This window comes from Canis aureus, chromosome 6 (genome assembly GCF_053574225.1).
Source record: "Canis aureus isolate CA01 chromosome 6, VMU_Caureus_v.1.0, whole genome shotgun sequence".
Lineage (NCBI taxonomy): Eukaryota > Metazoa > Chordata > Mammalia > Carnivora > Canidae > Canis > Canis aureus.
The window spans coordinates 51,350,572-51,378,149 of record NC_135616.1 but is presented as its reverse complement, the minus strand read 5'-3'; the positions used below and the strand labels follow the sequence as shown (position 1 = coordinate 51,378,149).

General features: G+C 35.0%; 2 long non-coding RNA genes across 6 annotated transcripts in view; one reads left to right on the top strand and one right to left on the bottom strand.

The window, feature by feature from the left end:
* Nucleotides 1-126: 126 nt before the first annotated feature.
* LOC144316096 (uncharacterized) lies at nt 127-8,019 on the bottom strand. Of its 2 annotated transcripts, none has more exons than XR_013381896.1 (5): nt 7,728-8,019; nt 7,326-7,480; nt 5,665-5,769; nt 4,560-4,715; nt 127-306 (listed from the first exon to the last, which is right to left on the bottom strand). It is a non-coding gene; the product is annotated as an uncharacterized LOC144316096 (long non-coding RNA). The 2 variants fall into 2 exon arrangements; XR_013381897.1 differs by having other exon boundaries at nt 5,685-5,769.
* Nucleotides 7,962-27,578, top strand: part of LOC144316095 (uncharacterized) — a 56,843-nt gene continuing 37,226 nt past the window's right edge. Inside the window, exons 1-3 of one of the 4 annotated variants that reach the window (XR_013381895.1) lie at nt 7,981-8,180; nt 11,411-11,603; nt 13,127-13,273. This is a non-coding gene — a long non-coding RNA (uncharacterized LOC144316095). Of the gene's footprint in view, nt 8,181-11,410; nt 11,604-13,126; nt 13,274-14,569; nt 15,139-27,578 lie in introns of those variants that run through there. The other 3 variants (XR_013381892.1, XR_013381893.1, XR_013381894.1) reach the window with 3 other exon arrangements.

The following is a 27,578-nucleotide window of genomic DNA, read 5'->3' as shown; positions in this document are numbered from 1 at the left end:
AACCGCTGCGCCACCCAGGGATCTCTTTTCTAGCTATTTACCTCCATCTTACTAGAAAAAATACTGTGTTGCTATTTCTTTTTTTTTTTTTTTAATTTTTTTATTTATTTATGATAGTCACAGAGAGAGAGAGAGGGGCAGAGACATAGGCAGAGGGAGAAGCAGGCTCCACGCACCGGGAGCCCGACGTGGGATTCGATCCCAGGACTCCAGGATCGCGCCCTGGGCCAAAGGCAGGCGCTAAACCGCTGCGCCACCCAGGGATCCCGCTATTTCTTGATTTTTCAATTTTACTTAGTTGATTTCCTACAATAGAAAATGAGGACTTAACTTTTTTACTCTCCATTGTCTCTGCACACTTACACTTCCCTCATCCCCTTATTCAGGATATATTATTGTCACAAATTTGGGTACATCAATATTCAGGTCTTACAAGGTTATGATGATATTAATAGCTGGGCTACATGGAGTATTACATTATGTTTCTCATTCCAATTTTTCTGTCAGTGGAATTCATCATCACTTTTGTGGTTATTTGCTTAGTTTTCAGTGTCCTACAACTAATTCACTTCCAAACCCCCTATCAGATCTGTAAGACACCTCTCTTTATATTCAAGTATATCACAAAATGTGTAAATATTTTTTTCTGTTTGTTTTGTTTTTGTTTTTGTTTTGTGAACCATCACTTCTGGAAACTTTCTCTCTTTTGTTTCTATGTGTACTGGTTGTTCACTAGCCCAATAAATAGCCATTTTCTTGGGTCTTCTTTTCATTATTATTTTTTAAATGTCCTTTGTTTTTTTTCCTATGTTGGATATTGCCTCATGGTTTTCTAAATTCCTTATGCCTCCTTATTTTTTGTCTATTCTCCTTTCTGATGAAAAACATTCTTTTAGCAACTTACTTTTAAAAAAAAATTATTTATTTATTTATTTATTTATTTATTTATTTATTTATTTGAGAGAGAGAGCACAAGTGGGAGGGACAGAGATAGAGGGAGAGAGAATCTCAAGCAGACTCCACGCTGAGCACAAAGCCTGATGCAGGGCTCAATTCCTGGACCCTGAGATCATTACCTGAGCTGAAACCAAGAGTCAGATGCTTAACTGACTATGCCACCCAGGCACCCCTCTTTAGTAACTTTCTAAGAAAGAATCTGCTATTGACTGAATGTTCATGTCTCTTTCAAATTCATATTATAAATGTATGCCCAGTGTGATGGTATTTGGAAGTGAGGCCTTTGGGAGGTGATTAGGTGAGATCCCATTTGGGTGGAATTAGTGTCCTTATTAAGATGCATCAGAGTGCTCCCTTGCCCCTTCCACCATGTAAGAACATGGCAAGAAGGCAGTTCTCTATGAGCCAGAAAGTAGTTTCTCACCAGACATCAAGTCTGCCAGCACTTCGTTTGGGACTTCCCAGCCTCCAGAACAATGAGAAAGAAATTCTGTTGTTTAAGCTAACCCATGCCATAGACTTAAGATATTTTTATCATAGCAGCACAAATGAACTAAGACCAAGTTCAAGGTGGATAAGTGTTTTGAGACTTTGCGTATAAATGAAAATCTCTTTATTCCACTTTTTTTTTAAGTGATAGTTTATCTGAGTATTCAGCTGTAGGTTGGAATTTAACTTTTCCTCAGTCTTTGAGATGCTTTTTTACATTACCTTATAAATGCTAGATTTGTTGTTAATAAATTGAATACCATTCTATTTTAAGTTGTTTATGTGTTACTTTTTTCTGTTTGTGTTTGTTTGCTTGTTTATTTCTTATCTCAAAAAGTACTGAGGATGTCTTTAGAGTCAGTGTTCTGAATTTCCTAGTGATGTGCTTCAATGTGAATTCTTTTTCATTCACCATAAAGGGACCTATGTAAAGTACTGAACACACGAGCATTACCAATGATCATGTGAAGGCAATAACAAAAAGGCTTAACCTTCATTAGATTACATGAATGAAGAGATTAGATTAGAGATTACATGCTCTAAACATGTGATAACATGCATGCTCCCATTTGTTTCTTTTTTTCCCTTTTTTATTGAGATATAACTGACATAACACATGTTCTTAGTTTCAGGTGTACAACATAATAATATTTGCATATGTCGATATATACAAATATAATATTTGTGCATATATAAGGTATATACATGATCACAATAAAAAGTTAATATCCATTGCCACACATAGCTCCATATTTTTTTCTTGTGATAAGAACTTTTAAGATCTATTCTCAGCAACTTACAAATACGCAATACAGTATTATTAACTACAGTTACCATGCTACATACTATATCTCATGATGACTTATTTATTTTACAACCTAAAGTTTGTAGCTTTCACCCATTTTACTAACTTATAACCCCCCTACTGGTAACAGCAATCTTCTCTGTTTCAATGAGTTCTGAGTTGTTTTCTTTCTCCACTTATAAGTGAGATCATATGGTATTTGTCTTTTCCTGTCTGGTGTTCTCACTTATCATAATACCCTCAAAGTTCATCCATTTTGTTGCAAATGGCAGGATTTCCTTCTTTTTATGGCTGAATGATATTCCATTGTGTGTGTGTATTTTCTATATCCATTTATTCTTTGATGAACACTTAATTAACTTATGACAAAAAAAAAGCTAAGAATATACAATGAGGAAAGGACAGTCTGTTCAATAGATTATGTTGGAAAAACTGGACAGCCACATGTAAAAGAATAAAATTAGTTGACTATCTTACACCATACACAAAAATTAACTCAAAATGGGTTAAAGACTTGAGCATGAGACCTGAAACCTTAGAACTTTTAGAAGAAAACATAGACAGTAAGCTCCTTGATATCATCATTGGAAATTATTTTTTGGATTTATACCAAAGCAAAGGCAATAAAAACAAAACCAAACAAGTAGAACTACATCAAACTAAAAATCTCCTGGACAGCAAAGGAAGTCAATGACAAAATGAAAGGGCAACCTACCAAATAGGAAAAAATGTTTGCAAGTCATGTATCTGATAAGAGGTTAATACCCAAAACATATAAAGAACTCATATAAATCAATAGCAAAAAAAAAAAAACTATTTCAATTTAAAAAATGGGCAGAGGCATTGAATAGAAATTTTTCCAGAGAAAACATACAGATGGCCAAGAGATACATGAAAAGATGCTCAACATCACAGATCATCAGGGAAAGGCAAATCAAAACCACAATGAGACATGACCTCACACCCATTAGATTGGCTATTATCCAAAAGACAAAAAATAACAAGTGTTGGTGAGGATGTGGAGAAGGGGAAACACTTGGGAACTGCTGGTGAGAATGCAAATTGGTATAGCCACTGTGGAAAATGATATGGAGATTCCTCAAAAATGTAAATATAGAACTGCCATATGATTCAGCAATTCTACTCTGGGTGCGTATCCATAGAAAAACAAAACACTTACTCAAAAAAGATATATGTACCCTTATATTCACTGAAGCATTATTTATAATATCCAAGATATGAAAGCAGCCTAAGGAACCATACATGGATGATAGATAAAGGAAATTTTGCATGTATACTATATACAATGGAATATTATTCATTTATTTCTTATAACAACAATCTGAGACAAGAACCAGTATTATTCCCATTTTATATATGAGGGAAAATGAGGTGCCAATGGTTAAGTAACTTGTCAAAGATCATACAATGAGAAAATACAGCACTAGGCTATGAAACATGATAGGCTCATAATCACCATGCTGCAGTATTAAGAGACCAAAACATTAAAAAGACTTACTTAGAGACTTACTTTATAATTAGGGAAAACCAAAAAATATAACTAGAAGACAATCAATAAGTAGCCTATTAAAAGTGCAAAGGGCATCAATTATTTAAATGAAAAAGAAACTAGAGGAAATAGAGACATGGTAAATCCCAAAAAAACTTTCTAGAACTAACAAATTTTTAAGCCAAAAAAATACGGTTCCAGAAACTCCAACTAAGATTCAACTATAGTAACTTAGGGACAATAAAAACGTTGATATAAGTTCTTTTTATATTTTTATTTTTTTATTTTTTATTTCTACACACTTACTCTGCACCCATTTCTCATGTCTTATCCTAAGCAAATCATGGATAATGATGAAAATGTCTCCAAACAGGTTTGGAATTCAACAAGACAAATTTTTCCATCCTTCCATCCAATTATTTGTTTATTATCTTAGTCTCTAGGACACAAAGATGAATAAAGTATAGTCCCTCTCCACAAAGACTTTGTAAAATAATGGGAGACACAGAAACTTAACCTATGCTGTAAGTGTAATAATAAGAGATAGACATCAGAATTTACAGGGAGAGGAAAAAGGGCCTCCTGGGACCTGGGAGAGTCAAGGAATTCTCCATTGAGAAGTGATGTCCAAATTAGGTCTTAAAGGGAAAATTGAAGTGAGACAAGCAGAAGAGGGAAAAAGAGGGAAAAATGAGCACAATAAAGCACCTTTAGTGGTACTAAAGCAAAAAGTACATCCTTTGAGGACTGAAGCTGCACCCATCATGGTAGGCCATTTATGTCGGGCTGGGTACTTACATGTTATCCAGGTGGTAAATAGAAGCCACTGAAAGCTTTTCATCAGTGAAGGTCATTCCAAAATCTTCTACTGCTAGCCCCGGTATGCGACCTCTCATCTTTGTGTGATAGTGGGAGCTAGCTACTCTTCCAGGAACAATGAGTTGGATTGCCCTTCTGTTAAGATATTTAAATTCAAGTAACTTATTCACCCACCTTCAAACTACCTACAGTGACACAGGCAATTGATATCCTAAACTTTCTTCTGTTAATGCTGCTTTATGGAACTTCTGGCTTAAGCTCAATATATCAATGGACAATGAAGGATATCTCCCAAGCTCACTGCAACACATACATGAATGTCATTGTCCTTCTTTCTTACAAAAATAGAAGAGCAATCTATTATATCTTATATCCCTCACTGACCCTCATGTTTTCCCATTTATTATTTTGATCTTTAGAAATTGATAAATAAACAATAAACTAATTTATTCTAAGAAATAGATCATTAATAATGGTCTATAATATTAACTCTTCCTAATAATATATTTGCATATTCGCCACATTCTTCAATTCTCAACTCAAAGCAATCCTTAAAGTGGGAATGTCAACCACTTGACAGGTCATTGGAAAAGGAATCTGTGGCTGGACTTTCCATCACATGTTCCTCCAATATTAACATGTGGACAGTCTCATACACTGTTTATAGTCAGAGTCAGAGTGGCTGAGTTTTCTCTGTAAGGATGTCTATGAGAGCTCATGGTGGCAATCTGCCATGGGGAAGATACTGACCTTCTGAAGATAGCCAAATTCAACCCAGATCTTGGCTCTATTAATTTGACCATATCCACAAAAGAATTTCTACAACTATGCATTGCATTGCAAGCATACCTGCCACTGTGTTACTCAAGATATAAGATTACATTCATTCCTAAATTTGTATTCTGCTTTCTTTATGTGACCCCTCATCATGCAAAGTGACCACAAAATGACTTCAGAGGAGATGTGCTCTTCCTTACTGGAAGTGCACAGAAGTTCAGATAGGAAAATAGTATATGCATTCTGACTGCTATAATAAAATACTACTGACTGGATAGCTTATAAACAACAGAAATTTATCTCTCACAGTTCTGAGGCTGGAAGTACCGGCATTGTTGAGTGAGGGCTCTCTTCTGTTGCAGAGATCTTCTATCCTCAAATGGTGGAAGGCAGCGAGGTATCTATCTAGAGCCTGTTTTATAAGGGCACTAATATTATTTATGAAGACTCTGCCTCAAGACCTAATCATCTCCTAAAAGCCCATCTCCTAAGGTTTAGTATTTCACAGTATGAATTAGGTAGGGACCACAAACATTCAGATAATAGCAGTGTAGCAAGTAAACCTAAAGAGGTGAGAAATGAAAGGTTTTCAGGCCTCTTATCATTGGAGTTAGGGTTTGGAAAGTGCCAGAATTTCCTCGTTTACTGGTCTATATAGTGACACCAATTTACAGAATAGTTTTCATTGATCTCTCAACATTTTTATCTGAAGCTTCTTAAAGTCTAAAAATTGCTTAGTAAGCAAAGTGAATATAACCTAACTTAATTGATAAATGTGATTTTAATTTCACTTTAGTTGTAAATGATTTAAAATATATTTAAGTAGCTTAAATTTTTATGGAAGCATTCTCTCTCTATATATGATAGATCATATATTGTATATATAATATATACATATATTTTTTATAGATTCTCTTTATATATTATATTACCTATTGAGGGCATATATACATTCAAACAACTAAAAATCAATAGATATATTATGTATACATGTAAGTTTTGTGTATATTTTACATATTGTATAACATATACATTCATATAATAAATGTAATAATGTATAATTTATATCAAATTTTTAATGGTTTGAGTAGATATTTTCTTAGCCCATAGTATAGTTAGTATAGTTAAATTCAGGTAAGCAATCTACAAGTGGTTCTCAACCTTGGCTTCAAGTTGGAATCTTCTTGATATTCTTACTTAATAGACTTGGGGTTCATCCCAGGCAACTGGGCTTTTAAAACTTCCCAATGATTCCTGTGCATAAAGTTGAAAATTACTAATTTAAATCATACTTCTACCTCCATAATGATCAGTGACTATATATCCATAATCACCCCATTAGTGACTGTATATTACATGTCTTCTTGTGATTTCATTATTATATTTTAAATTGAAATATAATACAATAATGAATTGTAATTCATCATCCTACTGTGAACACAACAGCCATGTATTTTCCTCCTCAGTAAACAGATAAAGGAAACAAGGCTCCAAGAAGTTAGATAACTTGCTCAAGGTCACATGACTAGTGAAGTGACAGAACTTGGAATTTAGGTGGGGTGGGTGCACTAACTGAAACTGGGACTGTCTGATTCCATGCCCAATGTTCTTGCCAGCTTGTCACACCATGATGTCTTCTTTTCTGCAAACCCATCAAGATGCAAGATTAAAACTGTAAAGGCTATGGGAGGAAATTGATTCCACAACACAAAAATAACATTTTCTTTTTTTATAATTCACATCTTTCCTGTAACTTTCTTTGTGACTATACAAACCCATTGGTCTGGGTCTTACCACTTGTGGTACATGTTCAAAGCCATTTTGAATATTGGAGATTTTCCTAGGCAGATGTACTTAGTGATATCCATCCACAAGATCAAAGGCCAAGACAAGTACTCATGTTCTTGGTCCTAGCCTTTCTTCATCATCTTCTACCCATCATCAACACTTTAGATAAAAATGAAGCACCTGACTTTCCTCTGGTTTCTTGAAGTCCTGCATTCTTGTATTTTGGGTGACAATAGGAGTATAGAAGCATACTACCAAGTAAAAAAAGTGGAGGATTACAGTGTAAGGAAACATGAAAATATTGCTTAGCTGGTGTTATGGATTTATTTGTGTCCCTAAAAAAAAAAAAAAAAAAAAAGATATGTTAGAGTACTAACTCCCAGGACCTCAGAATGTGACCTTATTTGGAATCAGGGTCTCTTTACAGAGATAATCAGGTTAAAATGAAGTTATTAGGTTATGCCTTAATCTAATATTTCTGGTATCCTTATCAAAAGAAGGGATTTGGATAGAGAGAAACACATAGAGTTAGAAGACAAGGTGAAGAAACAAGGACACAGGGAGAAGATGGCCTTCTCTCACAGCCGTCAGAAGGAAACAACTACACCAACATCTTGATTTCAGACTTGTAGCCTCCAAAACCACAGGACACTACATTTCTGTTGTTTAAACCACTCATTTTGTGGTACTTTGTTGAGGCAGCTCTAGAACACTAATATAGCAGGTGAGTGCAAGGCAATCAGTTTCCAAGAGAGCAGCCAGATGGGGCTGATGTGCTCTGCTTAGCAAACATTAAAGTCAGGGAATGGGAGTCTCCAGGGAACCCCCTCCCCCCCTCAGAGCTCTGCATGTGTGCAACTCTCCTCCTCCATCACTGAAGAAAAAAGCTTCTTGTCTGAGCAGTCAGCATCTGGTTCTCCTTCCACCTGGGAGCAACTTAGTCTCCCTGTTGCCATGCCAACCATTGAGGTCAGAAAATTCAGGTTCTCTCTCTCTCTCTTCTGCCAAAAGGCCACCATTTAGGCTCTTAATCAGGTAGGCTTGAGGTCTTAAATTTTCATTCTAAAATGGATAAGCCATAACTTTATCTTTTCCCCTGATTTCAAGGATATAGTCTATTTCTATTAGCAGGAACACTTCTATGTATCTTGAAAAATTCACCACAGGTATTAGGGCAAGTTCACCAACTAAAGTGTTTTGGTTCTTTATTGTACACAGAAAGGTGATACTCCCTCAGGCTTTGAGCCAATAAAGGCACTTCTTTCATTGCCTGACATCACACACATATCTCTCTTTGATTCTCTCCTGTCTGTTCCACCCTCCCTCATCACATACCACACCACCACAGGTATTCCTGTGGGAGCTCAGGTGTCAGACTTCAGGCTGCTTATTTTATCACTATGATGATGACAGGGCCATAAGTTATTCATGACTAGCTCTCCTGAACAAAATGAATAGACAACACATACTCTGCCCTTGTGTCCATAAAGCACAGAGACTTACAAGCATATAGAGCATCATGAGAGGTCATGATTGAGGCTTTCTGGAGGGCCTTAGCATTAGAGTAGCCAGCTTTAAGGAGCTGGAATAATAGTTATGATCTGTTGAGATTCACGTACACAGTGACTATGAACATAGGTCATATTTATAAAGTTCTCAAAGAAGGGTGCATTGTAAAATATTTATTGACTGGAATGAGAATAGTGGGAGGCATGCAAACAGGAGAAGTTCTGCAAGAGTCACCACAGCACACAGAGCAGCCAAGATGGTGGCAGTGACTTACTTTCTACCTCCTTCCTGTCTCCCATGAATGCTGACAGAACTTATGACCACTAGAACCTAGAAGGAGTGTATAGCAGAACTAGTGAATGTACTGTGCCAAAGTCATTTGACATTTATGCTAAATAAAAGATTTTTCTTCCAACTTTTCTTTCTATTCAGGTAGTTTTCGATAAAGGTATAAAATTACAGGAACACTCTCAAGAAAACAGCATTACATAGACAAAGTTTAAAAAAATGGGGCACCATAGGGCTGGATTGTGAATCTTGGCTATACTGTTTTATTAGAGTCTGAAATTGGGAAATTTCTTTGATTAGTATTTTGGGGAAGGGATCTATAAGGGAATCTTTGCTGATAGATTGATAAGTTGTAAACAATGTATCCTCCGTTCTTCTCTTTTGGAGTCTTTCCTCCCCTCTCTGAGCACATGGGCATGATGATAAATTTAAACATCCAAATGAAATGAACAATTATCTGTAAAAAAAAATTTATCAAGTTTTTCTTCAGAAAACAATTTAGGAGTTTTCTAAATTTTTCACTGGCTGACTTAGATGTAGTGCCTTCCTGCTCTCCTTCCATATTTAATTCTCCTCTATGTCTTTTTACCACCATTTTATTTTTACCTCCTTGTCTGTTCATTTTTTTATTACATGACTTTTCCCCAACTAGATTAAATTTCCATGAGAATAACTTTTAAAAATTGTGTTGTTGTTTTTTTGGGGGGAGTGGTGTTTCTGAACTGTCCTCTGCAAGGTCTAAAACTCTCAGAATATTTCACCTGCTTCTAAATCCTCAAGTAGGCCCATATTTCTTTCTTTCTCTCATTCTTTTTCCCTAAAAAAACACAAAAACAAAAACAAATTAAAACAAAAACAAATGCATACAACACCCCAAATATCTCAAATGACATTATCTCTGTGCCTTGCTAGATAATTGGCTTATTAATTCAATTGAGACATTACTCATGTAATTTGTATAGTAATAATATAGTTAAATTAATTGTATAATTAATATATAAAGTATATAATTAAATAGTCTTATTCATTTAATTCACTTTTTGTATATGTTTGATGTACCATTGTGCTGTGCTCATTGGTATTATTAAACTTGTAAGATACATTTTCACTTTTAAGAACTATTGTCAGTGACCCTAAATTAACTTTTGGGAACTTCAAGCCCTAAGGCAGGCAGATATTTTCTGAGCCATAGAAGTAAATGAATGTTACACTTGTGAATGGCAGTGAGTTCCACACCCAGGGTGACACAAGAGCACTAAGGAGGGACAAATGAAATTCAATTCTTATGACAAGAAGGTCCTCATCTGATGCAGGCAGCCCGGAGGCTGCTGACTGGTAAATTATCTCTGTTAACTTTGTCCTATCAACAGATTAGCAGGGAGCCCTTTCTGAGGGGCTTTGAAAAGCATCTGAAGCCCACATGAGAGACACAGAGGGAGAGGCAGAGACACAGGCAGAGGAAGAAGCAAGCTCTCTGCGGGGAGCCCAATGTGGGACTCAATTCCAGGACCTAGTATCAGGCCCTGAGCCAAAGACAGACACAACCACTGAGCCACCTAGGCGTCCCTGGCGTATGGGTTTTTGATGATAGATATGAAAGGAGATTTCTAGGTAGATGGTAGACAAACCAGCAGAGTCAAAGGGGTAAAGCAGTGAGGGGAATCTGGATTCTTCTGTACATCTATTCAATCACTAAGCTTCTGAAGAAATAGCATGTAAAATGAATAACATGAAGAAAGCACTCTGTTTAAAGGAAGGCCTTTAGGGGAGTTACATATAAAGCAAATATTCTTCTTTCAGTTAGGTTGTTTGGCAAATATAGGTTTTTGATATTAAATGTTTTTTATAGCATAGTACCCTGTGTAAACATAGAGGAGAAGTAAGCATATGAAAATCAATAAATGTGATACATCATATTAACAGAATGAAGGACAAAAATCATATGATCTCAATAGACTCAAGAAAGCACTTGACAAAATTTAATATCTTAAAAAAATTCCCAACAAATTTAGGTATAGAAGGAATGCATCTCAACCTAATAAAAGCCATATATGGCAAGCCTATAGCCAACAACATATTCAATGGTAAAAGCCAAAAGCTTTTCTTTTAAGATCAGGAACAAGACAAAGATACCCACTCTCACCACTTGTATTCAACACCATATCAGTCCTAGCCAGGAAAATTAGTCAAGAAAAAAAAAAAAAAAGAAAGAAAGAAAGGTATCAATATCAGAAAAGAAGAATTAAAATTGCCTTTCTATATAGAAAACCCTGAAGACTCTACAAAACTGTTAAAACTAATAAATTCAGTAAAGTTGCAGGATACAAAATCAACATACAAAAATTAACTATGCTTTTTATACACTAGTAAGGAATTATCTGAAGAGAAATTAAGAAAGCAATCTCATTTTCAATAGCACCAAAAGCAATAGGATATACTGTCCTACTCTCTCTACTTTCTCTACACAGAAACTGGCAGCTGCCTCGCAGTGGAGAGCAATGTAAAGAGCAGCAGTACCTAGATGTATCAGGTCTCCAGGGCCATTTGCATTTTAACAAGAGGCTTCAGGAGATGCAAAACAGTAATTCAAAGAAACATATCTCTAATAACTGAAGAGGAATCACTTAGGAATTCCCTCAAATAAATCATCTGGAGAAAAAGGTCAGTTAATGCCCTGCATTGGTCTTTCTATAATACTGAAATTTAGATAACATCTCTAATAATTTGAATAATTAGGACCAATCAGGGCTAATCAATTTATAGAATATTTGTTATTTAAACTCCCATTTAGGTAGACTATGGAGGGCTGAAATAAAGTCTTTGATTAAAGGATTTCATTATTTTCATTCAGTAAATATGGTATACCTACTATATCACAGTCACTGCTCTAGTATCTTAGGATACACTAGGGAACAACACAGACAATGGTTCTGCCATCAGGGAGCTTACATTCCAACTGGGGACCCAGACAATACACAATACATTGAATAAATAAATATACATATAATAAATATAAATATATTTATATTTATAGTGTATGTAAGAAGAGAAGTAATAGAGCAGGGTGAGAGAGTTTGGCTCTATAGAGGGGTGGTGGGAGTCTGGGTGGCAGGTTGTAGTATTAATAAGGTGGTTAAATTAGGGTTCATTGAACAGGTAAGAGAAAGGAGTGCACCAGTGAGATATCTTAGGAAAGAAGTTTCCAGCATATAGAAGAACTAGCACATATCCCTAAGAAGGAAGCATTTTTGAAAAAAGCAAGAAGAGGAGAGTTATTGAAACAGGGGCAACAAGGGGAGAATAACAGAAGAGAATTCAGTGAGGTGAAATCCGTAGAGCAGGTCTTACAGGGCTTGTAGGCCATGGTAAGGACTTGTACTCCCACTCTAGCTAGAAAGGGAGACAAAGCATATTTTAATTAGGGCAGTGAGGGATCCCTGGGTGGCTCAGCGGTTTAGAGCCTGCCTTCGGCCCAGGGCATGATCCTGGAGACCCGGGATGAGTCCTACATCAGGCTCTCCCCAGGGAGTGTGCTTCTCCCTCCCCCTATGTCTCTGCCTCTGTGTGTGTGTGTGTGTCTCATGAATGAATAAATAAAATCTTTAAAAATAAAATTAGGGCAGTGACATGATCTGATTTATATTTTTAATGTGTTACTGCTACTGCTCTGTTGGGACTGTATAGGGGCAAAGGTAGAAGCAACTAGAACTGTTAGGAGAATTGTATTCCCAGCAATTGATAATGGCAGCCCAGGTGGACCATAGCGCACGGGAGGTGGTGAGAAGCAGTAGAGTCTGGATATGTCTGACAGTTGAGTCTATAGGGTTACCTGATGTATTATCTCAATGTGAGAGACAAAGAGGAGTCAAGGTTATCTCCAAAGTTTGGCCCTACCCACTGGAAGGGGAGAGTTGTCAAAACTGGAATAAAGAAGGCCATGTGTACTGCAGGTTTGGGAGTAGGGACTAGGAAAGACTTGAAGTTCCTTCTGGATATGTTGACTTGGAAATATCTATGGATATACAAGATGTTGAGTTGGTAACTGCAAGAGAGCTTTCTGAGTCTCCCAGTGTATTCTGGTGTCTCACATACAGTGGATCAGCTCTGCCAAGAGGCTGGTGTAGCACAGTGACTGCAGATGAAAGGTGGTAACTTTCCCTACTTTAAAACCATCTTGTGTCCAGTTTCATTCCCAGAAGAAACCTCAGCAAACAGAAAGAACGAGGGACTTGGATATGCCCCAAAGGCATGAGCATCACTTATCAGGCATACATGTGCAATAACCTAATTGCTGTAAGGAATGTCTTACCTCTGCTGGAGCTAAATTTACATGTAGGTATTTACTGATTAGCAGAATACCACATTTAGTGGTAAATCTCAATAAAATCCATCTCTGTAAAATCTCAATTTTACTTGCTTTTTATATTGGTTAGACTATTGCGATAGCACATTCAAATAAAAATATTATGGGAAAAATCATGTATAATCTTGTTACTATATTACAATGACTTCTTTTTTTTTTTTTTACTTGTTTTATTTTCAGATCCTTTTCCATTCCTTTCCAATTCTATATAAAGACATTGATTAGGATATTTTTCAACATAAGACTCTCCTCATTGTGCTGGTAACTCAGAGGGGCCTTTGGGGAAAAGTGTAGCAGGATTCAGCCCACAGTAATAGAGGCAATTAGAGCTAACAGTGTAGATAAATAGAACTGAATTCCATTGAAACATCTTTCTGTTTTAATAATTTTCCAAGATAAATGGACAATTTATTGTATTTCTGCCAATAATAACCTACTCATGAGAGTTTTGTTTTCATACGTATCAGGTGTTTGCTTTGTTTTGTATCGTTTTTTACCATTTACTGTTTACTTTTTTTATTCTGAAGACTACCTAATACTTTGTTCATACTTACACATTCTTATTTTATTCTCAATTTTACGGTTGTAGTACATAGATAAAATAAAATAAGGTCCCTTAAGATAGCCCAGGATATATTTACTGCATCTTGCAATATATGATCATTTTTCACTTCCCCTACAAATTCCTAATGTCATTCAATTCAGTTAAGTCTCCAATTGTCCTTTCCTCTATATTTTTGAAAATTAAATATTTGAAGAACCAGCTCCTAAGAAAACAGTGACAGACTATAGAACACCTATAGATGTAGGTGGTATTTTTGCAAAACCATGATCAGTAACAATGAGAAATAGTGGCCAAAAGACAGGACTCTGGAATCTGAGGAAGATTTTCAGAAACAAAGGAAGATCCTCATCAAGAAATGTATACATTAATCAGAGAAAAAAACCGTATGATCTACAAACTTATATGACTATGCATCCCTATTAATAAAAATGTTTTAGATCATTACCCCAAAAATGTATGCATTTATGTAAAATACATGTACAATTGTACTAGTATACTATGTATCATAAAATATACCCAAAGCAGAAATTAAATATAAGTTAATGTAAATAGCATCCTAATAATCTCATCCTGTACCCTAGTGGACCATCTTTATTCTTGGGAAGCATGCACCCCACTGGAGCGACCAGTGAACATAGCAATTGAATGCAGTAGGATCTTCCAGCTAATGGCAGCCTCTCGATATTCCCTGTGTTTCAGTTCCAGATGCCGCCTTGCTGCACCAAACACAAAACCACTGTGGTCTGCTCCTGTCACAGTGGCCTATAAGTGACCACCCCAAGCGGCCAGTCAGTCTGACACTGGAGACAGGGAGGCGTCATGTCAGTTTAAAGGACTGGAAGGGGATAAATGCCACAGTCTCAACCGGCTCCTGCCAAGTTCAGAATACGCCAAGCTTTTTGTAGGGCCTTTGAATGATTTGAATGAGTGTTCACCCCTGCCAACAGCAATACAAAAATTGCCCCTCTCAGAAGCAACACTTTGCTATTTGCACAAGGCATTCTCTCTCCCAGGAAGGCATTTCCACTTGATCATATGCCAGCCACTGACAATCTTATGATTGCCTTACATACACTTGGGTCCATATTACTTGGTTGTTTCCCATCATGGGCTCCTCACATGGAATTTGCCCACTTTTCTCCTGGAGAGAATGTGTGTTTCAGTCCGTATGTGCTGAAAGTCCATTCATGCTGTTCAAGGAAAACTGCTTGAGTTTCAGTTGATACTCAGAGAAGGAAATAAATAATTATATCTTTATTTTAAACAAATGGACAGTCTACATAAGTGGCAATAGAATAATTGAATTCCTCTTTATACAATGAACATAGACACAAAGTTATTGGCAAGCCATCATACTCCTGATCTTAGGAAAGTGCCATGATTAGTCCTTTGTTTCATCTTTTTTAGTGATTTGGGTGGTAGATGATAGATCAGCTGAGCTGAAGATATCCAATAGCAGTTCCAAAGAACAGAAAAGTGAGCCACTTAGATGGTTTGGTTCCTATGTAAAATACTCTTAAAGAGAAAGAACAATCCAGATTATAAATTAGGGCCTTTATTTATATCTGAATATGAAGAATAATCATTTCTTGGCTTAATTAAGTCCCTGTAATTATTACTAAGTTTCAACAAAGCGTAGTGCAACTTAACATCCCTCCTGGTATGAAATCTATATGATAAAAATTAAATATGATACTGAAACACATTTTCTTTTTATAGCAATCATTGCTTGTTTTTTTACCTCAATAGAACATTTCATGAAATTGTTATTATTGACAACTTAAATATTAATGGAACTTTAGTTAAATACTGGAATTTTTTCTTGACAAAAGCCATTAACAAATTTTCACCTTTTTCCAAACTACAGATTTAATCAGAGTATCTGATTAAAGGCTAAGTAAAGGAATTCAAAACAATTTTTTAAGTTAAAAAATATAGATTTGACTCACTGTGTTGGCACATAAGGGTACTCTGGATAGCTAGTTTAGTATCCTGGCATATACAAAAATGTATTATGTACTATTTAGTATGAGTACCGTATGTGTGTTTAAATCTACAATGTTCGTGTTGCAGATCTGTGAGGTTTAATTATCATACATATTCACACTACTTGTCCTACTCACAAACACTAAGAGTTAAGATATATAAAGGTACTTATATATGTGTCTCCAAATCTCTTTTGAGACTAAGAAACTGTTAAAAAGAATAGAAATTATTTTATAGAACCTTTAGGTTTAAACAGGACCTAAGCATCATCTCTCCAATCCATTTATTGAATGGCTGAAGAACTTGAGGTTTGTCCCAATGACTCACAGCTGTGAGTCAAAGACCAGAAGACAGAAGGTCTGACTCTTTCAAATTCTCCTTAGTTTTTAACCAAAAATGAGCCTAACCTTGGCTTCCTCCAACCAAACAACAAAGAAGAAAATTTTGAAGTTTAATAAAAGTTTACAAAGTTAAGATTTCCTTGGTATATTTGGTTCATTATTATTGTATATTCCAGTACACTATAGGAGACTATACAGCAGTTTATTATACTGATAATATAATCCCTTATTGGGCTTCTATTTATTCTAATGGAACAGATGTTCTAACTCATTACTCATTCCCAGTCATTACCTCTTCTTGCCACCAGACTATCTAAATTATATTAACTACATACAGTATAAGTCTGACCTCTTATTTCTGTGATAAAAAATTTTCAGTGAACTTTCATTTTCCACACAGGTCAAAGGCTAAGCTCCTTCACATAACCCTGTCCATATTTTCCACCTCATCACTTGCACTGTCTGCCTCAGTCTTTATCTTCCAACAACACAGCTGTTGGTGGGTCCCATACATCTCATATTGCCTATTGACCTGCATTTGTTCCTGCTCTGCCCCTCACCCACCCCTGTCTGAAACATGCTCCTCACCACCATTCAGCCCCACTCCACTCCATGGCTCATTGTGCCCCACCCTTGGCCCTGCTCCACCAACTGGCTCATGCTTGAGGTTCAGCACTCATATGACACCTTCTTCAGGAGGTTTTCCCTAATACCTCCCCCATTAGCTGTCCCCCTTCCTCCATGATTCTGTATTTCTCTTTATACTTAATAACAGCTTTTAGACAGATCATGAAATAAATCTATTTTACTTAATTCACTCTGAGTTCCCTGAGGGAAGGACAATTTTACAGCAAATGTAGGGTCTGATATCTCATAAGAACTTGGCATTGGCATAAAGCTCAACAAATGTTATTGGGATGATTAAACGATTAATCATTAAATGAGTTAGTACATGTAAAGTTCACAGAACAGTACTTGACATATAGAACATGAAGAATGCCAAGAAATAAATGAATGAGTAAACTTTAAGATCTGCCACAATCCTGTGTTCTTCTGACTGGTAAACATTATGCTTCAATACCAGTCAGATGGTAGGTGGATGATCACTGGAATTTGCCAGAAGAATTGGAAAAAAATTTTGATTTGGGAGACTTCTATGAAGCATCTTTAAGAGTGGGTGTATTTTTTATTGGCTTTGCAGAAAGTACTAAGAATAAACTGCAAAAAAATCAGACAGTTTCATGAAGCTCTTTCAGTATGCAAAGAATACTGCTAGGTGGATTTCCTTCCTAATTCCTTGGCATTCATAATGTTTGCCTTTAGTTTATGACTTAAATTTTATGCCTAATTTATCCACTAGGGGTCAAACTTTTATATACAGTGTATTTCATCACACTAGTATTGCTGGCCTAGGGGAAAAAAATTTACTTCCTTCTCGGTTTGAGTAAAAACTGCTGTTTTCTATGTGTGGATTGCATAGTCAGCCAATCTCCTATCATAATTTGGGGAATAGGCATAAATAAAATTTTTAAAGAGAATGGTTTTCCTCCTATCTTATATCTACTTCCATTCTTACGAGAAATGGGTGACTGTAGCATTGGCAATTCAAAGAGTATATGTTTGTGAAATGGTATATATATAAGTTGCCTCTGAAAGCAGCCAGTGGATTCAATCCTTTCTAATTCTGATGTAATTAATTTTCTGGTTTATTTTTGTTAAATATCTATTGCATACTATAAATTTGGTGCATTCATGAACCTTCACTTCTTCCTTAAACTACATTAATTAATTTTTGAATAATTAGAATAATATTTGCATAGTCTCTTATAGTTGACAAAGTATTTCTACAAGCATTGTGCTATCTGATCTTGTAACACTCAACTTAGTTGGATAAGGAACAATAATTTTATTACATTCATTTTATAGTTGAAGAAATCAAGTTTTCAGTAGTTAAGTGATTTGCTCAAGGTCACACAGGCAGAACATAACGGACTAAAATGAAAATCCCATTGGTGAAATAAGATACCTGTGAACTTCCTCTCTTGAAATTCACTTGCAAGATCAGTTTATATTGATTTCCAACATTCTTTACGTCACCCTAATAAATATTTTTCATATGTATTTGTCTTCATAAATTGATAGATTCTTAGAAAGAAGAGTTTGGGGGATGAATTAGTGTAATTTACAATCTTACCTGAGAAGGTAAGTATTTCCAAACCTGTGAAACTGAGTCATCTTCTTCTTGAAAGTTCTAGGTACTGAGCTCTTAGTTAACACATTTTTATCACACTGATGATTGAAAAGTTATTCTTTACGTAAAACAAAAACCCACCCTGATTTATCACTATTTTCTCGCCTACCCTCTGATATAACAGAAAACTAAACATCACTTTTTTCTGTTCTGGAGAAGATTAAAAAAAATTCTTCCCCATTTTCTTTTTTCCTTCTTATTCTCATGCCAGTTCTTATTCCAAATATTTGCTGGCAGCATTTCTCATCTAATTTCTGCATGACCACTGTGGCCTTCCCTATGCCACCATGTGGACTGCATCATGCACAAGCTCTTATCAAGTCTTCCTGATGGCAGAAATCTTCTCAGTGTATCATAATCAAGTTGCTTCAAACTAGTGATATAGAGAAAAATGTGGAAACACCCATGGAGTGGAGAGAAGGCATAATATGTGCAGAGAAAAAAGAAAAGATAGGAAGGGCAACAGACCTCTATTTGGAAAGAATGAAGTGTGAAGACAGTAGAGCAAATCTTCATTGTGTAAAATAAAAACAACAAAGACTGGAAGGGAAGAAGTGGGACGATACTTCCATTTGTAAGATTCTCTATGAAATTACTAGAATGCTTACTTTCACAATTTAAATGTGAATACTATAAATGCTTAAAGCAACCAACCAAAACACAGCAAATACTTATAGTTAATAAACCAACTAATGAGATAAAACAGAATCATAGAAAATTAATCCAAAAGAAGGTAGGGAAAAAGAGAAACAGGGGAAAAAACAAATGAGACAAAAATACATCAAATAACATTATGTTAGAATGAAAACCAACCTTATCAATACATGTTAACTGTAAACAGCTAGACATACTGATTAAGAAACAGAGGTTGTCCATCAATAGATAAGGAAGATATATATATATCATATGTCTTATATCTTCCTTATCTTATTTTTATTCTTATCTTATTCTTATTATGTATATATAATATATATATAATGGAACACTACACAGCCACATAAAAAGGATGAAATTGTGCTATATGTGACAACATGGAGGGACTCAGAGGATATTATACTAAGTGCAATAAGTTCGAGTGAGAAAGACAAATACCATGTGATTTCACTTATATGTGGAATCTAAAAAACAAATGAATAAACAAACTTACTCCTACTTACTTATGTTTGCTTTTGTAGTTTGTGCTTTTGGTGTCATGTCAAAGGATCATTGTTAAGACTAATGTCAAGGAGATTTTTTCTTATGTTTTCTTCTAGGAGTTTTACTGTTTTAGTTCTTGTGTTTAAATCTTTAATTCATTTTGAATTAATTTTTGTGAGTGTTGTAAGATCAGATTGTCCAGTTTTCTCAACACTGTTTATTGAAGAGATTATCCTTTCCCCACCAAGTATTCTTGGCTCCCTTGTCAAATATTAGTTGACTATATACCTGTTGGTTTATTTCTGGGCTCTGGATTCTGTTCCATTGTGATATGTGTATATTTTTATGCCAGTACTAAAATATATTTTTTGCCATATTGTTTTGATTATTATAGCTTTATAATAAAGTCTGAAATCAGAAAAAAAGGAAATAAACAAGCTAACACAAAGTAAATTCAGACCTATAAAAACAGAGAACAAACTGAGGCCTGTCAGAGGCAAGAGAGGTGGGGGAGGGATGGGAAAAGTGGATGAAAGGGAGTGGTAAACACAAGCTTCCAGTTATGGAATGAATAAGCCATGGGACTAAAAGGCACAGCATCGGGAGTATAGTCAATGATATTATAATTGTGTTGTATGGTAATAGATGCTAGCTACACTTGTGATAAGCATAGCATAATGTATAGGGAAGTAAAATCCCACGTTGCATACCTGAAACTAATGTATCATTGTATGTCAACACTACTCAAATAAAAAATAAAATAAAAAGAAGCAGACATTGTCAGATTATATTAAAAAGCAATATTCAACTATTTGCTTCCTATAAGAAATCCACTTTAAATATAATGACATGAATAGGTTAAAAGTAAAAGGATTTATAAAGATTTACCTTATAAACTCTGCTCAGAAAAAAAACTGGGATGGCTATATTAACATAAGACAAAGTGGACTTGAGCAAAGACTATTACTAGGGACGAAAGTTCCATTTCATAAAAAAGGAGTCAATTTTTCAAGAGGATGTAAAGATCAAAAATATTTATTTACCTAATAACAGAGTTTCCAAAGAAATGAAGAGCTTCAAAAGCTGACAGAACTAAAATTAGGGAAGCCTGGGTGGCTCAGTGGTTGAGTGTCTGCCTTCACCTCAAGTCGTGATCCTGGGGTCCTGGGATTGAGTCTTGCATCAGGCTCACCACGGGAAGCCTGTTTCTCCCTCTGCCTATGGCTCTGCCTCTCTATGTTTCTATCATGAATAAACAAATAAAATCTTAAAAAAAGAACTAAAATAAAAAAGAGACAAATCCACAAGTATAGTCAGAGATTTCAGCATCCCACTCTCAATAATTGGTAGAACAAATAGGCTGAAAATCAGTAAGGCTATGGAAGACTTGATAGCACTATCAACTATTGATTTGATTGAAATCTATGGAACACTCCAGGAAACAACAACAGATGAAGCACTCTTTTCAAATGGACAAAGAATATTTACCAAGGCATACCATATTTTGGTCCGTAATGCAAATCTCAATAAATTTGCAATAATTCATATCATAAGAGTATGTACTATGACTACAAATGAATTAAACCAAACAGATAACAGAAAGATCTGTAGAAAACTCGAAATATTTGGAAAATAAATAATACAGAACAAAATATCCAAGGACAGTGGAAAAACTACCAAAAAGTATATAACATAGGTGTAATGGTAATATCAGGTGAAGAAAGAAAGAAAGAAATAGAAGAAATAATTGAAATAATAAAGACTAATAATAATTTCCCCAAATTAATACTAACATCAAATCACAGATCTAGGAAGCAAACACCAAACAGAATAAATGCCAAAAAACTATGCCTAGTTATAGCATCAGAGATAAAGAAAAAATCATGGATCTAAATAAGGCAAGAAAACCTTGTTTTATTGTACTTTGTTCTATCTTGCTTCAAAAAAATATTTTCATTTTTTACAAGTTGAAGGTTTGTAGCAACACCATATCAAGCAAGTCTATCAGCACCGTTTTTTTAAACAGCATTTTCTCACTTCATGTCTCTGTGTCACATTTTGGTAATTCTTACAATATTTTAAACTTCTTCATTATTATTATATTTGTTAGGGTGGAAGGTATACACAGCATATGGTATATAATTTGTTACACTGCTGATTGTGACTGCTAAAAGCTCAGATAATGATTAGAATTTTTTAGCAATAAATATTTTTAAATTAGGGTATGAGCATTGTTTTTTAGACAAAATACTATTGCACACTTAATAGACTGTGATATAATGTAAACATAACTTTGATATGCACTGAAAAACAAAAAATTCATTTGACTCACTTTATTGCAATATTTGATTTGTTGCACTGGTCTGCAATCAAACCTGCTATATCTCTGAAGTTTGATATATTAAAAGAATTATACAACACAACCAAGTGCAATTTATCCCAGGTGTGCAAGCATGGTTCAACATTCAAAAATCAATTAATGTAACCCATCACATCAACAGACTAAAATAGAAAAAAATCACATGATCACATTAGTAGATACTGAAAAAGCATTTAACAAAATTCAACACTCAATCGTGAATCCTAGAAATAAAAGGAACTTTCTCAACTTGATAAAACTATCTACAAAGAACTTATAGCTATCCATCATACTTAATGGTGACAAATTCAAAGCTTTCCCACTAAGATAAGATACAAGACTATGATGTCCACTTTTTTTTCAACACTGTACTGGAAATACACCTTGCTAATTAAATAAGGCAAGACAAGGAAATAAAAGGTATACAAATTGGGAAAGAAAACATAAAATTACCTTTGTTTACAAATAACATGTTTCTTTATGTAGATAATCTGGAAGAATTGACAAAAAAGCTTTTGAATCTAATAAAATAAAGTTGCGGAATACAAGATTAATATACAATAAGTCAATCACTTTCCATACACCCTCAATGAATAAGTAAAATTTGAAATAAAAAACAATATTGTTTATTTTAGCGCCCCCAAAATAAAATATTTAAATGTAAATCTAACAAATATATACAAGATCTATATGAGGAAGACTACAAAATTCTGATGGATGAGATCAAAGACCTAAATAAATAAATAGTCCATGTTCATGTATAGGAAGACTCAATATTTTCAAATGTCAATTCTCTCCAAACTGATGTATAGATTAAATGAAATTCCAATAAAAATCCCAGCAAATTATTTTGTAAATATTGATAAACTGATTCTAAAGTTTACATGGAGAAGTAAAAGCTGCAGAATAACCAACCAATATTGAAGAACAAAATTGGAGGACTGCTACTACCCTACTTCAAGACCTACTATATCTAACCAAGATAGTGTGAAAAAAGAGACAAATAGAGCAATGAGACAGAACAGGGAGTCCAGAAACAGATTCACATAAATATAGCCTACTGATCTTTGACAAATGAACAAAGGCAATACAAAGAAGCAAAGGTGATTTTTTTCAGCAAATGGTACTGGAAGAACTAGACATCCACATGCAAAAAAAGTGAATGTAGACACAGAACTTATATTCTTCACAAAAATGGATCATAGCCCTAATGTAAAATACAAACCCATAAAACTCCTAGAACATAGTATAGAAGAAAATCTGAATGACTGTGGGTATGGTAATCCTGTTTTAGATACAACACCAAAAACATGATCCATGAAAGAAATAATTGATAAGCTGAACTTCATTCAAATTAAAATTTTTTGCTCTGTGAGATACATCCAGAGAATTAGAAGACAAGCCACAAACCAGGAGAAAAGCACAACTCGATTAAAAAAAAAACAAACAAACAAAACCCTGTTATCCAAATATACAAGGAACTCTTAAAACCCAACAACAAGAAAACTAACAACTCAACTTAGAATGGGTCAGATATCTGAATAGACATCTCACCGAGGAAGAAATAGAGATGGTAAATAATCATATGAAAAGATGCTCTACATATGTCATCAGGGAAATGCAAATTATAACAAGATACCACTAGACACCTATTAGAATGGCCAAAATCTGGGACGCTGACAACACCAAATCCTGGCAAGAAAGCAGAGTAGCAGGAAATCTCATGCATTGCTGGTGGGAAGGCAAAACAATACAGCCACTTTGGAAGACAGTTTCACAGTTCCCTACAAAACTAAACATCCTCTTACCATATGATCCAACAATGGCAGTAATTGATATTTACCTAAAAGAGTTGAAAACTTTTGTCTACAAGAAAATCTGAACATGGATGTTGATAGCAGCTTTATTCAGAGTTGCCAAATCCTGGAAGCAACAAAGATATCCTTCTATAGGTGAATGGATAAAGTGTGGAATATCCAGACAATAGATTATTCAGTGCTAAAGAGAAATGATCTATCAAGCCATGAAAAGACATGGAGGAGGATCCTTGAATGCACATTACTAAGTAAAAGAAGCCAATCTGAAAGGCTACATAATGTATCATTCCAAGTACTTAACATTCTGAGAAAGGCAAAATTATGGACAAAACAAAAACTTTAGTAGTTTCTAGAAGAGAAGAGAGTGAAGTAAGGAGATGAATAGGCAGAAAAGATGATTTTTAGGACAGTGAAAATACTCTGTGTGATATTATAATGATGAATACATGTCATTATACATTTGTCCAAATCCATAGAATGTACAACACCAAAAGTGGACTCTAAGGTAAACTATATTGACTTTGGGTGTTTATGATGTGTCAGTGTAGATTCAGCCTTCACAGAAACGGTACCATTCTGGTGAGGGATGTTGATAAAGGGAATGCTATGCATTTGGGGGATACAGGATAAGTTGGAAATCTCTGAACCTTCCTGTCAAATGTGTTGTAAACCTACAAATGCTTGAAAAAATATATTTTAAAAAATCACATACTGTATTAATTTGTGTAACACTTTCAAAACAAAAAATTTTACAGAGTTGAAAAATATATGAGTGATTTCCACAGGCCAGAGATGATAGGAGAGGTCAGTGGATATGTCTATAAAAGAGTAGCACAAGGGAGATCTTTGTGGTGATGGACTAATTTTGTATTTTGGTCATGGTGATGGTTACTTAAACCTACATAAGTTATAAAAAGAACTACACATACTCATTGTACCAATATTATATTCATGATTTTGATATTGTACTACAATTATGTAATCATTGAACAGGCTGTAAACAGGCTGAAGGACACTCAAGGCTTTTTTGTATTATATTTGTAGCTTCCTGTGAATCTATAATTATTCAAAATAAAGTTTTAAAAATATGCCAATTATTCTCAGATTGATGTATAAATTCCATAGGATCCCATTAATCTTGGAGGTCTTTTTTTACAGTAATTATCAAGCTGATTCTGAAATACATATGAAAGTTCATAGGACCTAGAATAGCCAATACAACTTTGGACAAAGTCAGATGACTTATACTACTTGATTTTAAGATTTTTTATAAAGCTACAGTCATCAAAGTAGTATTGCTTAAAAGATAGACAAATAGATCAATGAAAAAGACTCTAGGAATAAACCCATATATACATGGGAAATTAATTTTTTACAAAATTGCAAAGGTAATTTAATGGAAAAGGTAGTCTTTTCAGTAATTGGTGCTGGCACAACCAGTTATCCAAATGTAAAAGAAAAAGGGAATTTAGATTCAAATCCCATAGTCTATACAAAAATTAACTCTAAGTGGATTATAGAGCTCAATGTAAAACTAAGTCTATAAATCTTCTGTTAGAAAACAAGTGAAAATCTTTGTGAGCTTGAGTTAGGCAAATATTTCATAGATATGCCACCATGAACTAATGCATGAAAGAAAGCAATTGATAATTTGGATTTCATAAAAGTGAGAAACTCTTAGTCTGTGAAAGACACTGTTAAGAAAATAAAAAGACAAGTACAGTCAGAGAGAAAATATTTGCAAATGAAATATCTGATTATGGTTTTATATTCAACATATATAAAGAAATCTCAAACCTCAATAACAAGAACAATAAAATGCATGGGGGAAAGATGTACACAAAATTTCACCATACAAGATATATGGATGGTAAATAAGCACATGAAAGATATTCAATACCATTATTTACTTGGGAATTACAAATAGAAAGCACAATGAGATCCCATTGCACATTTATGAAAATGGTTACAATTTTTATACTGTCTATAGGGCGCCTGAGTGTCTCAGTCAGCTAAGTGTCTGTCTTTGGCTCAGGTCGTGGTCCCAGGGTCCTGGGATCAAGCCCGCATCGGGCTCCCTGCACCGTGGAGAGTCTGCTTCTCCCTTGGACCCTCTCCCCTGCTTGTGATCTCTCTCTCTCTCTCTCTCTCCCCCTCTCTCTCTCTCACACACACACACAAATAAATAAAATCTAAAAAAAAAAAAAAAAAAAAACCAACAAAAAACAAACAAACAAAAAAAACCTGTCCTTAGCATGTGTTCACATAGAATGGGAGGATAGGAACATGGTTGGTTGAAGTCTAAAATGGTATTAGCACTTTGGGGAAAAAAATGTCAGTTTCATCAAGAGTTAAGCATATATCTAACATCTATTCCAGTCATACCACTCTCAGGCACTTACCCGAAAGAAACAAGAAAATGCTTGTGCATGAGGAATATATTCAGAGCAGCTTTACTTGTAATAGCCTCAAACTGGAAAGTACTTTCAACAGGTAAGTGGTACATTCACGCAGTGGCGTACTATTCAGCACTAATTCACACATACAATGGATGAATCTTAAGTAATCTTGCTGAGTGAAAGGGAATAAGTGAAGCCAGACCAAAAAATAGTACAGGTAATATAAGTCCATCTATATAAACATCTAGAAAAATGCAAACAAATTTACAGTAACAGAAAACAGATCAGCATTTGCCTAAGTAGGCTGGGGATAGGGGTGGGGAGCTAGAGACAGAAATCACATAGACAAAAAAAAAAAAAAAAAACCCTCAGGTGGTTGATGGCAAATAAGCTATTTTATTCTGTTCATTGTCTTGCTTGTTGTGATGGTTTTGGGGGTTTACGTATAAGTCAAAATTTACCAAATTGTACATTTTAAATATGTACAACTTATTATATGTCAAGCATACCTCAATAAAGCTGTAAAAATAAAACAAAAAAAAAATGTTAAGTGATGGCAAGCAGACAAAAAGACAACAGTAATAACAATGAATCTAGCTAAAGGCAGACCTGGAAGTGCCGCTGTGAGGTTCCAACACTTCCCCTATTGCCACCTTGTTCCTCCTCCGGGATGGAAGAAGGATCTCCTTTCCTCCATGTGTACTCTGGGTCCTGCCCCTTTGACCCTGGTCAGAATTTGCCTCCTTAGCTTCTTATCTCCCTCCTATCACCAATCTTTTACTGTCCTTGCCATCAAAACACAAATGTGCTATTCTCATCTTACATTAAAAAAAAATCTTGTTAAACTAAATATATCCCAGTAGATACTGACCCTTCCCACATACATACATGTACATATGCACCACATGCATGCACACACACATATGCAACATATAGTCCCCCAAATCTGATCACAACAGTCTCATAACTTTCCCAAATTTTGTGAACTTGGACATGATATCTCTGCCACACTAAAAAACTAATGAACTAAGATAAAAGTTAACATAAAATACTTACTCTGTTAATACACACTTGCCATGGACTTGGAGATCAGATAGACCTAGTTTTGAATTTCAGGTCTGCTGCAGCCTAATAATGTGACTTCGAGTGGGTTATGTAACTCCCTTTAGAGTTTTTACTACCTTTAAAATGAATTTATGATACCTGTTTGATCTATTTTGGAAAGCCTATGTAAGGAGTGAGTGAATTGTGTTTCCACGTGTGCCAGCAACCAACCAGGAATACATTAGATCCAGTCAATATCCAGTTGCTACACTTCTGCTTGTCTTGCCTCCACAGACACGATCATCCTCCAGTTTCTCTTGTCCCCTTTCTTCCAAGGGGTTAGTTTGTTTCAAGGTGCATGAGTCAGCACAGCT